This window comes from Saccopteryx bilineata, chromosome 1, assembly GCF_036850765.1.
Source record: "Saccopteryx bilineata isolate mSacBil1 chromosome 1, mSacBil1_pri_phased_curated, whole genome shotgun sequence".
Lineage (NCBI taxonomy): Eukaryota > Metazoa > Chordata > Mammalia > Chiroptera > Emballonuridae > Saccopteryx > Saccopteryx bilineata.
The window spans coordinates 120,957,808-120,974,686 of NC_089490.1; the positions used below are offsets into that span (position 1 = coordinate 120,957,808).

At 39.0% G+C, this 16,879-nt stretch overlaps 1 protein-coding gene across 4 annotated transcripts in view; it reads right to left on the reverse strand.

Moving 5' to 3' along the window:
* Nucleotides 1-16,879, reverse strand: part of SLCO1A2 (solute carrier organic anion transporter family member 1A2) — a 108,530-nt gene that overhangs the window by 76,246 nt on the left and 15,405 nt on the right. The window contains exons 1-2 of one of the 4 annotated variants that reach the window (XM_066264592.1): nucleotides 3,741-3,774; nucleotides 3,238-3,306 (exon numbers count right to left, since the gene is read on the reverse strand). The exons of 1 other annotated variant lie outside the window; for it this stretch is intronic. The gene's annotated coding sequence lies outside the window, so the exon portion shown is untranslated. Of the gene's footprint in view, nucleotides 1-3,237; nucleotides 3,307-3,477; nucleotides 3,541-3,740; nucleotides 3,775-16,879 lie in introns of those variants that run through there. 2 more of the 4 variants (XM_066264588.1, XM_066264589.1) reach the window with 2 other exon arrangements.

The window sequence follows — 16,879 nt, forward strand, 5'->3', positions numbered from 1 at the left end:
AAGCGAAATAAGTAAATCAGAAAAAAACAGGAACTGTATTATTCCATACGTAGGTGGGACATAATAGTGAAACTAAGAGACATTGATAAGAGTGTGGTGGTTACGGGGGGGAGGGGGGAATGGGAGAGGGATGGGGGTGGGGAGGGGCACAAAGAAAACAAGATAGAAGGTGACAGAGGACAATCTGACTTAGATGGTGGGTATGCAATATAATTGAACGACAAGATAACCTGGACTTGTTATCTTTGAATATATGTATCCTGATTTATTGATGTCACCCCATTAAAAAAATAAAATTATAAAAAAACAAAAAAAACAAATGGTCTATGCCACATCTCTTATATTTGTTACTAGAGAGCTGTCTCTGTGTCTTATTTTATCACTCAGACTAATGCAAATGAGGTGGATTAAAATACCAGACACATCCTTTAGTTTAGAGATCTGACATCCAGGGTGGAGAAAATTGTTTAAAAGTTTTATGAGCGCTCTTGTGTTGGTCAAATAAGTTTGTAAATATGATACAAGTATATATGTTTGCTCACTTATAGTTTTCATTGAGTGTGGGGGACAGGCTGTAAGCAAGAAGGGTCCTTATAGCCTAAGGCTTAGTTTTAAGAATAAGCTTTTCCACACACCCTTGACTGTTGCATGATGTGTATGCGGTGGTGCACTCTCATGAGGAATCCCATTTATGTGTCAGATAAGTGACTTCGTATCAGAGACTTCTTTGTTTGTATATTGGATTAAAGGTTTTGATTTCTACACTATTATAAGAGCAGAGAAAGGCCACGTGGAGGAGAGGAGAAGCAGCCAAGATGGTAGAGTGCTGAAGGAGAAGCAAGTTTGTGCAGAGTTCGTGCAGAGTGAAGGAGATGGGGAACAAAGGTAAACAAGACTGGTGAGGAAGAAACCCTTGTTTCTAGGAAACTTGGATAAATCAGTGGCTTTGGGAGCCCTGAATGGAAAGGGAAGTGTTTTCCCTCTGTGTGTATTTCTTGCCTTCCGGGTGCAAGCTAGGATTAAATGTAATGGCCCACCTGTTCTTGGCTCCGTTGTTTCATTACCATCTGTCTGAATCAAATTCGAACCTGCACAGGCCAGGTGGCTGTGATGGTTGGCCGAGGCTACTGACTTTACATCTTGTTTATTTCATCCTGTCTGTTCTTGCTCCTAAGTAGTCCTTGAATCAATCTAGTTTCTTTTTTTTTTATCTCCTTTGCCACCACCCTAGTCCAATTTGCCATCTTGAGGTCTCAATGTTAGCACTTTTATTTATTTATTTATTTATTTATTTATTTATTTTTGTTTTGTTTTGTTTTGTTTCATTTTTCTGAAGCTGGAAACAGGGAGAGACAGTCAGACAGACTCCCGCATGCGCCCGACCGGGATCCACCCGGCACGCCCACCAGGGGCGACGCTCTGCCCACCAGGGGGCGATGCTCTGCCCATCCTGGGCATCGCCATGTTGGGGCCAGAGCCACTCCAGCACCTGAGGCAGAGGCCACAGAGCCATGCCCAGCGCCCGGGCCATCTTTGCTCCAATGGAGCCTCAGCTGCGGGAGGGGAAGAGAGAGACAGAGAGGAAAGCGCGGCGGAGGGGTGGAGAAGCAAATGGGCACTTCTCCTGTGTTCCCTGGCCGGGAATCGAACCCGGGTCCTCCGCACGCTAGGCCGACGCTCTACCGCTGAGCCAACCGGCCAGGGCTAGCACTTTTATTTATTAAAGAAAAATATTTGTTTCTCCTTTCTTTGATTGCATACTTCTCTCCATCCTTCTTTTCTGTATCAGATTTGTTTAACAAACATTTATTATATACTTAATATATACAGAAAAGCCTTCTAGATTCTTGGAGGATGGTAGCTTTAGAAGATATCTGATAACTAAGATATCTACAATAGTAACTATAATTCAAAGTTAGGCCATGCTTAAGGATAGACTAAAGGAGAAGAGTGGAGGTTCTGGAGCCAAATTCTCTTTACTCCAATCCTGATCCACAACTTCTTAGTTATGTGGCATTTTGGGAAAATTTTCTAGCTTCAATTCCTTATCAATAAAATCTGCTCAATCAGAATACCTACCTCAGAGGATTGTTGTGACAATCAAATGAATTAATATGTGCAGTGACTTTAGCATCATGCTTGGATAGAAGGTACTAAAAAAATTAGTTACTATTATCAAGGGAGACAAAGATCACTTTTGACTGAGGGAATCAGATAATGTTGCATGAATTAGGCAGCACTCAAGTTCAACTTAAAAGATAGACAGATAATATGAGGGGAAAAATTAGTTAAATTCTAAACTTCCCTTTTTAAGTTGATTTACTGTCAATCAGGAACATTTATTTCTTAAGAAAGCTATTAAATAATTTTTTAAAAAACTGGAAGTCCTCAGAGGAAGGAAAACTCCAATTGGGAGTCTCTTAAGTCAATGGTCTGGTTCTAACACATCAATGGCAAGCCGTATGTATGCACATAGCCTCCAGTTGGCTTTGCAGCATCTCACTGCTGGTAAAAGCATTCTAGCTCATTCCCACATATGTAAGCAAGACAAAAGAAAACCTTATGTCACCGCAAAGACTTACACATAAATATCTGTAGCAGTTTTATCAAAATGGCCTCAAACTTGATAGACAATAATAATTGTGTAGGGAAAAATAACTAGAAATAACCCAAAAGTCCATTAATAGGTGACTGGCTAAACACCTTGTGGTATATTCACACAACTGAATGCTACTCAACAAGAAAAAAAAATAAATGAGTATTGATATAGAATATAGATAAATCTCAAAATTGTTATGCTTAATGAAAAAAAAAACCAAGCAAGAAAGATTGCATGCTGTACTATTACTTTTATATAAAATTCTTTAAAATGAAAACAAATCTATTGAAAAAAAGTACACATTAATAATTGCCTGGTGAGGGAGAAGAGAAAAAATGAAGAGAAAGGTAAAGAGAGACAGACTACAGATAAGCCTGAGAAAATTTTTTGGAAAATGAAAATGTCTATTTTCTTGATTATGGTGATTGTTTCACGGTTGTACACATATGTGAAAACCCATCAAATTGTACACTTTAAACATCCACAGTTTATTTTACTTCAATAGCACCTCAATAAAATTGTAAAACATCAACATAAAAAATAAACTGTGAGGATCATCAGATACTTAAAGAAAACTCCAATAAGAAATATAGAGAAGGCAGAGTAAAGATAGTGGAGTAGATAAAATCTTAACTTACCTCTTCTTGTGAATGCATCAAAATTACAATTTAATACAGAACAATCTCTGCTGAAAACTAATTGAATTCCTGTAATTAAGGATATAAAAAATAAGACAAGTCAAGAAGGGAATGAGGGGTGGAGATTTGGTACAGTCAGACCCATGAAGTCGTAATTAATCATTAGTAGGCATATCTCAGCTATAGAGCTTCCCCTTGAAGAGTTTTAAACCCCACATCAGGCTCCCCAGCCCAGGGTACCTGCACTGAGTAGAGGAGTCCTCATAACAACTGGAATTATAAACCAGAGAGGATTACATTCAAGAGAGTTGAAGGGAAGTAGAAGACAGAAATGCAGCTCACATTCACTCTCACCAAGATCGAGTGCAGAGGCAGCAGTTCAAGAAATACGTGGGTCATACAGGGAGAAATTAAATTGACTAACTTTAAGGTGAGGATTAGAGGGGCCAGAGATCAGTGGGAACTCTCTGAGGAGATTAAAGCACTGGCAGACACTACTGTACCTTTGTGTCCTTGTGTGAGCTCTCCTTCTACCTAGCTGGCCCTGCACAGACAAACACAAAATCTGCTCCTCTCTACTACCCAGTGACACTGTTTGCCCCACCCTAGTATTTCTCTCAGACTCCTCCCTGCCCAACACACTAGTCTCTCCAAAGCCTTTCCCACAGGTTCCAGATTATCCACATAAGCAGCAGCCCAGCCTCAGCTTGAAGCACAGTTTCTCTCAAACCCCTTCAAGTAACTGTTGGCCTCAGCACATAGCACAGTCTCTCCCAAATGCCCTCAAGCTCCACACAAATGGCAGCTAGCCATCATGTTCACTGCAGTCTCTCTAACATACCATCAAGTTCAGCACAACTGGTGTCCAGGCTCAGCTCATATTACAGCCTTTTCCAAGTCCCCTTATGCTTGGCTCAAGCAATATCCAGCCTTAGATTACATTATTGTTCCAACAAAGTAGCCCCACTTGTGTAACTTGTACCCATACAACAGATCATGTTGTTGTCATGCTTAATCTTCACAGTCAGTCATCCTAAGGGTCAACCTCACCAACAGAGTGGATTTAACCTGGACACACCAAGCGCATGCCCTGGGCCCTAACTTCTGAAGGGCCCTGCAAAACCCCAACTTTATACTTTTTTTTCTAATGACATCAAGTTTGTTTTCATATGTGCAATTTTAACATTAATAGTACATTATATTATTATTTCTTTAAATAATAATAAACACAAGTTACACAAGTGTCAGCTCTCATTGTAATTCCTACCAAGTAGTCTCAAGCATGATACAAATGACATTGGCCTCAGCTATTACTGTAGTTCCCAGCAAGTGGCCACAGCCTAAAACAAGTGGTGCTGGCTGCAGGTTTTTTCAGACTCCTACTAAGAAGTTCCAAGCCAAGCATGAGCAACACCAGCATTAGGCCACACCAGACCCCTCCAAGAGGTTTCAAAGTCCACACACCCAGTGCCAACTTTGGACTGCCCTAAAGCTGCAACCAAGCAGCTCCACAACTGACCTGACTGAAGGGCAGCCTTGGCCACCACCAAAGCTCTACGAAAGTGAGTTCCACTCTTTGGGCCAGACCCATACAACAGATCATGTTGTTGTCATGCTTAATCTTCACAGTCAGTCATCCTAAGGGTCAACCTCACCAACAGAGTGGATTTAACCTGGACACACCAAGCGCATGCCCTGGGCCCTAACTTCTGAAGGGCCCTGCAAAACCCCAACTTTATACTTTTTTTTCTAATGACATCAAGTTTGTTTTCATATGTGCAATTTTAACATTAATAGTACATTATATTATTATTTCTTTAAAAATATGGTTAACATGTATTTTTATTTTTTCTATCTCTTTTTTTTTAAGGGGCTCAATATTTTCTTCTGTGCCTAGGACCTCAACCCACCTTAATTCACCTCTGCTCACCAACCAACTACAATAAAAGGGCACAGACAATTCACAGAGGCAACACTTTTAGAGCACCTGCCTCTGGTTGCCAGAAGAGATTGTACCATTGGGCCTCACAGGACACCTTTTAAATAAGACCACTATGTCATGAGTGGGAGATGTATCAAATTCACTTAATACATGAAAATGAACACAAAGAGATCTCTAATATGAAGAGACAAAGTAACACATTCCAAATGAAAGAAGACAAAGCTTCAGAAAAAGACCTAAACAAAATAGAGGCAAGCATTCTACCCCATAAAGACTGAAAAGCAATAGTCATTGAAATGCTTAATGAACTAGAAGAATAGATGAACTCAGTGAGAATTTCAACAGAGACAGAAAATATTAAAAAGAACCAAACAGAACTGAAGAATACAATAACTAAAATAAAAACTACATGAGAGCAAATCAACAGCCCATTAGATGAAGCAGAAGAACAAATCAGCAATCTAATGACAAGGTAGTGAAAAATCATCCAATCAGAACAACAAAAAACAAAAAACAAAAAAATTTTTTTAAAGACTAGGACAACATCAAGTGTACCAACATTTTCACTATAAGCATCCCAGAAGGAGGAGAGAGAGAGAATGGATTAGAAAACATATTTGAAGAAACAATTACTGTAAAGTTCCCCTACCTGGCAAAGGAACTAGACATTCAAGTCCAGGAAGCACAGAGCACCAAACAAGATGAACCCAAATATATTCACATCAAGACACACTATAATTAAAGCGGCAAAAGTTAAAAATAAAGGAAGACTCTTAAAGGAGCAAATGAAAAGCAGATAGTTATATTCAAGGGAATCTCCATAAGACAATCAGCTGATTTTTCAACAAAACATCTCAAAGCCAAATGGTAATGGCACAATATATTCAAAATGATAAAAGGAAAAACCTACAATCAAGAACACTTTACCAAGTAAGATTATCATTCAGAATTGAAGGAAAGATAAAAGTGTTTTCCAGACAAGCAAAGCTAAAGGAGTTCACCATCAATAAACCAGCATTGCAAAAGTGCTAAACAGACTTATTTAAGAGGAAAAGAAAAGGCCACAACTAAAAATAAGGAATATAGAAAAGGAAAGAAATCCCACTGGTAAAGTCAAACACTTAGTAAAAGTAATGGGTCACCAATTATAAAGATATTATGAAGATTAAAAGGCAAATGTAGTAATATCATGAGTAACTACAATAATAAATTAAGGGATACATGCATACAACAAATGTAAACTATGATGACAGAAACATAAATGTGGGTGGTGGGAAAATGTGTAATGCTTTTGAAATGCATTCATTCTTAAGTGACCGTCAACTTAAAATAGACTGCTATAAGCACAGTTCAGTATATATGAATCTCATGATAACCACAAACCCAAAACCTGTAATAGATACACAAAAAATAAAAAGGAAGGAATCCAAACAAACCAATATAGAAAGTCATCAATGTATAGCAGAGGAGAAAAGAGTTCTGAAGGAAACAGAGACCACGAAGGGGAGAGAATTTTAAAGAGAAAAAAAAACAAAGAGAGAAAGCTACAAATACTATACTGAGATAAGGGGGGATACTACATCAATAAAAAAATACTATTAAAAGGACACCAGAAAGCAAGAGATCTTGAAAATTAAAAATATGTGGTTGTCAAAACTAATTTTTATAGAAAAGTTAGTAAATTAAACTTAGGATATTTCCAAGAGGCTAAAAAAAAGTTAAAGAGATGTAAAATCATCAAAAAAATTAATAAATATAAGATTAGTCTAATAAATATAATTCTCAGAAACCCTTTGGGAAGAAAAGCTGAGAAAATGGAGGGGTAAAAATTAGCAAGAAATAATTTAGAAATATTTTCCAGCACTGAAGATCACAATTTACACATTAAAAGGCACATTGAGTTTCCAGCTCAATAAGTGGGAAAGACTCCACACCAGACACATTAGCATGAATTTTATATACCAGCACTCAAAAGAACATCATTCGGGATTCTGAAGAAAGTTGTTGTTTTTTTAAGTAACATACATAATATTGGGGATTGCTTCTCTTTGTAGCCAGACTAGTAGTTAGAATACAAGGAAGTAATACCTTTACAAATCTGAATAAAAATCACATACTTGAGGATTCAAGACGACAGTGGAGTAGGTGGAAGGTACACTCACCTTCTTCCATCACCAAACTAGAATTACAACTAAAATATAGAACAATCAACCTGAATAACTGACTAAAGACTAGCTGAACAGAAGTCTTATAACCAAGGATCTACAGAAGAAACCACAACTAGACTGGTAGGAAGGGCGGAGGTGCAAAATAGGCCTGTGCTGCTTCCATGGTGGCCGCTGCAAAGATACCCCACACCGAGCTCCCCAGTCCAGAGCACCAGAGCTGGGAAGAGGCCACCTATATAACTTCTGGCCTAAAAATCTGCAGGGATTCTGTCCACCAGGGAGAGATGGAAGTCTGCTAGAGACACAGGCATCCTCTTAAAGGGCCAATGCACAAAATCTCCCTTGTAGCTACTCACCCTAGGCTCCAGTGGAGGTAGAACCGATCAGTCTAGACTTGTATAAAAGAGATATTGGGGTTTGTGACTCCAAGGAAAGAGCTGAAAGGACAGCCACCAGGTTCCCTGTGCTGAGTCCCTCTCCTACACTGAGGACACCATCTTTCTTAGGTGGGGCACTTGCTGCTTACAACTTCAGCCTGAGGGAATACAATAGCCCCACACTCAAGATGCACTGTTGCTCCATCCTGCAGAGCTTGCACCCTGTTGAGGAGCCAGCAGCCTAGGCCAGGACATAGTCATTCAGTCAAACTCAGGGGATATCAGTGACTGCATTGTGAGGATTTGGGGTGGGAGTTACTCCCCCACCTTCTTATGATCCTGACTAGTGCCTTCCCCTCACAGGAGTTCCACTAGCTCCATCCTCTGGGATCCTAAAAGCCCCACTATCCCAAATCCTGGTGTCCCTACCCTGCTTAGCACAGGCTTCCCAGGAAGTCTGGGCAGATCTGAGATAGACAGAGTTGTGTGGCTCTGGGGTAAAGAGCCACCCCTCCACCTTCTCCCAAGACTGACTGGTACCCTCCCGTCACAGGAGATAGACTAGCCCCACCCTCCTGATTCCAGCAGCCTTGCCCTACTGAGCTCAGGCATCTAGCAGAATATGGGACAGACTAAGTTGCGTGGCTTCAGAATGAAGGCATTTTCCCCTTGTATGCCCAACCAGTGCAGAGCCTGCTCTTCACACAACCAAGTCTTGGTCTGTTCCAGCATGATAAACTCTGCTGGCCTCACCTTGATGACTCCCTGGGATCTGCCCCACCCAAAGGTCTTCAGGCATCCAGCAAGGAGAAGCTGGGGCTTTTTCTGAGAGGCCTCAGACCCAGCACTAGCTATGAGTTTGAACCTGTACCAATCTGTTTAACATGACTTGCCCTTACTTGGTGACTCACCGAGAGCCTACCTCATGCAATTCGTGTATCACCAGAGGCTCTTTCAGGGACATGAGCCTAATAGGCAGTCAGCAAGTGGAGGCAGGCAAAGGTGGATCTTGGTGTCACTTGAGCCTTTTGTTGACCTGCCGCCAGGCTTGATGCTGGTGGAAGTTAGCCATGGCATGTAACTTGGTCCTTCCCACACAAACCAAGGCCCAGAAGAGGAAACCACAAACTTTGGGTCTCTTTGTAGCTCCAAACAAGTTGCCCAGGGCCAGTCACAGGTGGTGTCTGATATTGACCTGCACCAAAGTCCTTCCCAAGAGGACCCAGAACAGACACATTTAGTGACCAGCTTTAGACAACATCAGAGCAGGATCCAATTAGCTTCACAAGTGGCATATCCAAAGGGAGACTGGGCAAGGACCAGACCGTGCTGAGGCAAAGTCTGCTTCACGTGGTCAGCACCTACATAGCAGCTTGTATACTGTGTACTGTGGTCAGGTCACTCCTCACAGTCAGCCAGCCTCAGGGTTGGCCCCGTGCAGCAACAGGCAAATAGCAATCAAGATTCCATTACAACGGGAGGACTAACATATCCCATAAAAAGCACATTCCTGGAGCACTCAACTCAGGTAATCAAGGAGACTGCGTCACTAGGCCCCATAGGAGACCTACTTCATAAGACCATTCTACCAAGACTGGGAGACAGCAGATCTATCAAATACATAGAAACAAACACAAAGAGGCAACCAAAATGGAAAGACAAAGAAATATACCCCAAATGAAAGGCAGGAGAAATCTCCAGAAAAAGAGCTAAATGAAATGCAGGCAAGGAATAATCACCGTTGGTTGCTAAAACCAAGAAGTGAAGGGCTAATGGGGAGCTCAGAATGAGTGATGTAACTCACAACATCTGACCTCACAGTTTACTTTAACATCAGAAAAGAGATTCAACTAGATATTAAAGACCCTCTGATATGATATACAGGGAATAAATATCATCACTTATGAACCATTCTTACCAAAACAAAGAATTGGATAAACAGCTTATAGACAAAACTACCAGTATAGAAATACAAGTGAGAAAGGAACACATTAAATGATGCCACATGTATTGCAACAGCAAAATGCAGAATGCAGGTAATTGTACAGAATAAATGACCACATTTCTTTAATAGATTGATGGTAAGGAAAAGAAAGGAGGGAAAGTTACAGAGTAAAAGAGTCATAACAGACAGAGCAACTAATGCAATCTTATTTAGATCCTGATTCCAACAAACCAATTAAAATGTTTTTCTAGATGATTGAAAAATGTGGACACTGAATGGATCATTTAATGATATTAAGAAATTAGTGTAAATTTTATTTTAGTTATAATATTGTTATGTGGCCTGTTATATAAAGTATTTATCTGTAAACACTAAAAAAATTACAGATAAAATTATATGTTGTCTAGGACTTCTTTTAAACAAAGTTTGAGGAAAGTAGGAATATAAAAGAAATATGATATGCCATGTGTTGATAATTGCTGAAATTTTATCTACACATAAAAGTTTCCATAGTGCCTGACCTGTGATGGCGCAGTGGATAAAATATCGACCTGGAAATGCTGAAGTCGCCGGTTTGAAACCCTGGGCTTGCCTGGTCAAGGCACATATGGGAGTTGATGCTTCCAGCTCCTCCCCCCCTTCTCTCTCTCTTTCTCTCCTCTCTCTCTCTCTCTGTCTCTCCCTCTCCTCTCTCAAATGAATAAATAAAAAAAAGAAAAAAAAAAGTTTCCATAGTAAAAAGTTAAAAATGTACATACAAAAAAGTACACGACTTATATTGATGTAATCCAAATGTTTTTTTAAGATGTTTTAAGAGGGCAGAGAAGAAAAGTAAGGGTCAATCTTCTTCTTCCAGATTAGGATATCAGCATTTAAATTCATACATCAAGAGTGTCCAGAGCCTGACAAGGTGGTGGCACAGTGAAAAGAGCGTCAAACTGGGACACAGAGGACCCAGGTTCAAAACCTCGAGGTCGCCAGCTTGAGCACAGGGTTCACGGGTTTGAGCACAGCTCACCAGCTTGAACCTAAGGTTGCTGGCTTGAGCAAGGGGTCACTTGCTCTGCTATAGCTTCCCAGTCATGGCACATATGAGAAAGCAGTCACTGAACAAGTAAGGTGCTGCAATGAAAAATTAATGATTCTCATCTCTCTCCCTTCCTGTCTGGTCTGTCCCTATCTGTCCCTCTCTCTGTCTCTCTCTCTGTGTCACTCTCTCTCACACACACACACACAAAGAGTGTCAAGAGAAGTAATTGTTTTTGAACTATGGAGAAACTGCTAGCATAGTTAAAACTAATGGCCTGCAGAGAACAAAATTCAGGGATAGACAGAAAGAAGATAGAGGACTACTGTTTTTAGTACTAGCTGAGTAATCCCATTTGATTTTTTTAACTTTAATGGGTGAAATTGGCTAATAAGATTATATTAAGTTTCAAGTGTACAGTCTTATGATGCATGATCTGTATATTGCATTGTGTGGTCACCACCTTCTAAACTTACAGACTTCGATGTTAGAGACCATTTGATTTTTAAAAATAGTGAACACATATGTATTTTGTAAAAGTAGAAATTATTTTTTAAATATATAGAAAAAAGTCTACATTTTTTATCTGATGGGAAGAACCCCATTAAATCATATGAATTATATCCTAACCTGGCACTCATTTTTATATTTTCTTCCCCTTTCATTTTTTTCCATACCTAATTCACTGACATCGGTTATGATACTAAATATGATTTGAACTCATTTACTTCTCTGACACCTCTGCTCTACCCTGGCCTCAGGCTTCATTAAGTCTTATCTGCAACACTACCTAGTTTTCTAATAGCTTTCTTGTTTTTATGTTTGTAGACTCTGACCCATTCATTCCACACATAGCAATTGGCTGATCTTTTACAAGTGCCAAAACAGAGCATGTCACACCCTGGCTTAGACCCACTTGATATTTTTTATTTACCCTGCAAATAAAACCAAGGTCCTTAATACAGTGTCTGAGCTCTGTGGCTTCAATTGCCTGCTTACCTCTCCAACACCATCTTTACACAACTGCTCATTCACTTGAATTTGCACAGGCTGTTTCTCGGGTCTTAAGTATCTCCCAATCACTCTCCTTGCTTATCTTTTATATTTTAGAATTCAACTTAAATGTGACCATTTTCCTTTCTTTCATCGCCATATTAATTTTCTCCACAGTATTTATTATTGTTAATTGCATATTTCTGGTTCTCTTGCTTAGTCTCTTTTCCTCCACAGGCTCTAAGCAGCATGAGAGCAGGAACTTGGTTTTGCTCAGCTGCTGTATCTCTAGTCCCTAGAGCATTCCCTGTCACAGGGTGGGTCCTTCATCAATATTTATTAACTCAATGAATAAATGGAATGTGCAATAGGACAGTGTCTCTCAAACTTGAGTGTGCATACAATCACAGGAAAGAGGTTCTTTTGTAAACGCACATTCTGATTCAGTAGCTCTGGGAAGGGGCTGAGGTTCTGCTTTTTCAACGATAAAAGTTTTTTAATTGTGCTGTGGTAGTTATTCATGTAGCACCTGATATTTTTGCCCTGGGATTCCAAGATTTTTCTGCGTACTGGCTGTTCTGCTCCCATATCTAAGCACCTTCACTTACATTTCTGTAAGAAGATCGAGTGACAATAGGAATATAAATACATATATGCTTTACGGATTACAAGGTAGATCACAAACATTTTCTGATGGATAAGAGCAGGTATTATTCTTTGGTTAAATAATAGAGAGGGTCTATTATGATTCTATGAAAAGCTATATTGTACAGTTTGGGGGGAATATTAATATATGCTTTTAGATATTTACAAAATACTACTGCTGCTTATCTGATAATTATTTAAAGGGGCTTCTCATTGTACCTAGGAAGGAAGCTTTTATAATACAATGTCATTATTTATTTGCAGCTGCTTCTGCTTAAAAAAAATCACTGGTTACAAAGTTCAGTAGAAAATTCCAGGGTGCTCCCACAGCCCCTTGGACATCTACTAGTGGCATGAAATACACCTATACTGGCAGATTCTTTAAAACTTATGGTAGAATTCTTCACCTCTTCTTAGTTATGTAGGAGGTGGCAAAGCTGATTATTTCAAACCTGCCCTTTCTTCATGATTACAATGAAATGTTTATGAAGTTAAAAAATTAAAAAAGAACTACAGTATGGACCAGAGATTTGAATTTTGATGTATCAATGACCTGAAGTCTTTTGTATGTCTTGGAAAAAATACGAAACATACATTCCTTCTTTCACAGGCAGTTGAACATCCTTCGCTTTCTCAAAGGAGGAAACCACCATTTTGCTACTGGTCACGGTGCAGCTGAAGACTGGAGATGTGCATTTGTTCCACTGCAGCGATCTCCGAAGGACGCTAGCAGAACTGATGAGCACGTATGCTCCTCGCTAGTGCCTTTTGGTAGGAAGACTGTGCAGCCTAGAGTCCTAGAGTCCTAGACTTGGGTGACTATGATCAAGTTACTCTGAAGCTCTGTGTCCCACATGTGACATGAAACGAATAATAAGTCAACCAGAAATTGGCTGTGAAGATAAAGAGAAATCATGTTGGTGAAGAAAATAGCTATGATTTTGGCGACAAATCTGCATGGCAGTAAATGCTGTTTCTTCCCTCTTGTAGAGGAAGCCTCTTCTTTCTCCCTCCAGAAGCAATTCCTGCTAGGGGCATCTTGCCACAGCAGAATGGCATTGGGACACACTGCCACTACTAAGAAGGATGCTTGAGGAAGAATTTAATGTTTTCTAATGACAGATACTCTATTTTAGATTTCAATATCTCTATCTGTTTATCTATCTCAGCTTGTACTTGCTAGGATTTAATTGGTACCTATTAATTGCTAAGTACCTGTCACCTTCCACTTAGAACTACAGTAATGGCAAGCACACTATGTGCCAGATGTTATTCTAAGCTAATTCACATATATTAACTGATTTAATCCTCATAAAACAATATGAAATAAATACTATTATATCCAGTTATAAAATAACTGGGTATGTAAGGTACAACATGATGCTATAGTTAACAATACTGTATTGTATATTGAAAATTTCTGAGTATAGACCTTAAAATTCTTATCACAGGAACAAAAAGTTGTACCCATGTGTGGTGATAGGTGATTAGCTCTATTGTGGTGATCATTTCTCTCTCTCTCTCTCTCTCTCTCTCTCTCTATATATATATATATATATATATATATATATATATATATATTTTTTATTTTCTACACCTGAAACTAATATATTATATGTCAATTATAGCTCAGTAAAAATACTATTACTATTCCCATTTTATAGATATTAAGATATTAAGGCTGTTTGACCTTGGGTAAATCACTTCACCTCTTTTTTTTATTGATTTTAATGTATTGTGTTTACATAGATTCAAGAATCCCACCAAATATATCTCCCCCTCCCATATTCCTCTCAACATCCCCTTTGCTCCTCTCACCCCCAACGCCCTTCCCCCTTCCCTCCAGGATTTGCTTGCCTGCTCTCTATAACGCTGTGTTATGTATATATAATTTCACCAATCTCTTTCCCTTCTCTGATCCCATCCTCTCCTCCCTTTTCCCTCTGTCTGCTTTCCCTCTGGTCCCTTTGATCCTGCCTCTGCCTCTATTATGTTCCTCAGTTCACATTGTTCATTGGGTTCCTCAAATGAGTGAGGTCATATGATATTTTTCTTTCTCTGCCTGGCTTATTTCACCAAACATAATAGTTTCCAGGTCCATCCATGTTGTCGCAAAAGGTAAGATTTTCTTCTTTTTCACAGCCACATAGTATTCCATTGTGTATATGTACCACTGCTTTTTGATCCACTCATCTACTGATGGACACTTAGGTTGTTTCCAGATCTTGGCTATTGTAAACAGTGCTGCAATAAACATGGGTGTGCATTTCTTCTTTTGAATCAGTAATTTGATACTCTTAAAATATATTCCTAAAAGTGGGATGGCTGGGTCAAAAGGCAGTTACATTTTTAATTTTTTGAGGAATCTCTATACTGTTTTCCACAGCAGCACCCGTCTGCATTCCCACCAGCAGTGCAGGAGGGTTCCCTTTTCTCCACATCCTCTCTAGCATTTACTATGTGTTGTTTTGTTAACAAGTGCCATTCTGACTGGTGTGACGTGGCATCTCATTGTTGTTTTATATTACATTTCTCTAATGATTAGTAATGTTGAACATTTTTTCATCTGCCTATTGACCATCGGGATGTCCTCTTTGGAGAAGTGTGTATTTTTTTTTTTTTGCCCATTTTTTGATTGGATTGTTTATCTTCCTGGTGTTGAGTTTTACAAGTTCTTTATAAATTTTGGTTATTAACCCCATATCAGACGTATTGTCAAATATGTTCTCCCATTGTATGGTTTGTCTTTTTATTTTGTTCATTGCTCTTTAGCTGTGCAAAAGCTTTTTAGTTTGATATAATCTCATTTGTTCATCCTGTCCTTTATTTCACTTGCCCATGGAGATAAATCAGCAAATATATTGCTGCGAGAGATGTCGGAGAGCTTACTGCCTATGTTTACTTCTAAGATGCTTTTGGTTTCACAACTTACATTTAAGTCTTTTATCAATTTTGAGTTTATTTTTGTGAATGGTGTAAGTTGGTGGTCTAGTTTTATTTTTTTGCAGGTAGCTGTCCAATTTTCCCAACACCAATTGTTAAAGAGACTGTATACTCCATTGTATGCTCTTACCTCCTCTGTCTAATATCAATTGTCCATAAAGGTGTGGATATATTTCTGGGTTCTTTGTTCTATTTCATTGATCTGTATGCCTGTTATTATGCCAATACCAAGCTGTTTTGAGTACAGTGGCTTTGTAGTATAACTTCATATTAGGAAGTGTGATGCCACCCACTTTATTCTTATTTTTCAAGATTGCTGAGGCTCTTTGTGTCATTTTTGGGTTCCATATTAGTTTTTGGAATATTTGTACTATATCTTTGAAGTGTGTCATTGGTATTTTAATAGGTTCCATATAAGTTTTTGGAATATTTGTTCTATATCTTTGAAGTATGTCATTAGTATTTTAATAGGGACTGCATTGAATTTATAAATTGCTTTTGGTAATATAGACATTTTAATGATGTTTGTTCTTCCTATTCGTGAACACAGTATATGCTTCCACTTGTTTGTATCTTCCTTGATTTCTTTTATCAATGCTTTATAATTTTCTGAGTACAAGTCTTTAACTTTTTTGGTTAAATTTACTTCTAGGTACTTTATTTTTTTGTTGCAAATAGTGAAGGGGATTGTTTTCTTAATTTCTCTTTCAGACAATTTATTGTGGGTGTATAAAAATGTCTCTGATTTCTGAATATTAATTTTATATCCTGCTACTTTGTTGAATTCATTTATCAGGTCAGGTAGTTTTTTGACTGAGACGTTAGGGTTTTCTATGTACAGTATCATATCATCTGCAAATAATGATAATTTTACTTCTTCTTTTCCAATTTGGATGCCTTTTCTTTCTTCTTCTTGTCTGATGGCTGTGGCTAGGACTTCCAGAACTATGTTGAATAAGAGTGGTGAAAGGGGACACCTCTACCTTGTTCCTGATCTTAAGGGGATTGCTTTTAATTTTTGCCCATTGAGCCTGACCAGGCGGTGGTGCAGTGGATAGAGTGTCGAACTGGGATGCAGAGGACCCAGGTTCGAGACCCCGAGGTCGCCAGCTTGAGCACGGGCTCATCTGGTTTGAGCAAAAGCCCACCAGCTTGAACCCAAGGTTGCTGGCTCCAGCAAGGGGTTACTCGGTCTGCTAAAGGCCCGCGGTCAAGGCACATATGAGAAAGCAATCAATGAACAACTAAGGTGTTGCAACGCGCAATGAAAAACTAATGATTGATGCTTCTCATCTCTCTCCGTTCCTGTCTGTCTGTCCCTGTCTATCCCTCTCTCTGACTCACTCTCTGTCTCTGTAAAACATAAAAAAAAAAAAAAAAAAAAAATTTTTGCCCATTGAGTATGATGTTGGATGTGGGTTTGTCATAGATGGCCTTTACCATGTTCAGGTATGTTCCCTGTATTCCCACTTTGCTGACAGTTTTGATCATAAATGGATGCTGGATCTTATCAAATGCTTTTTCTGCATCTATTAATATTATCATGTGGTTTTTCTCCTTCCTTTTGTTTATGTGATGAATCACATTGATTGATTTGCAAAT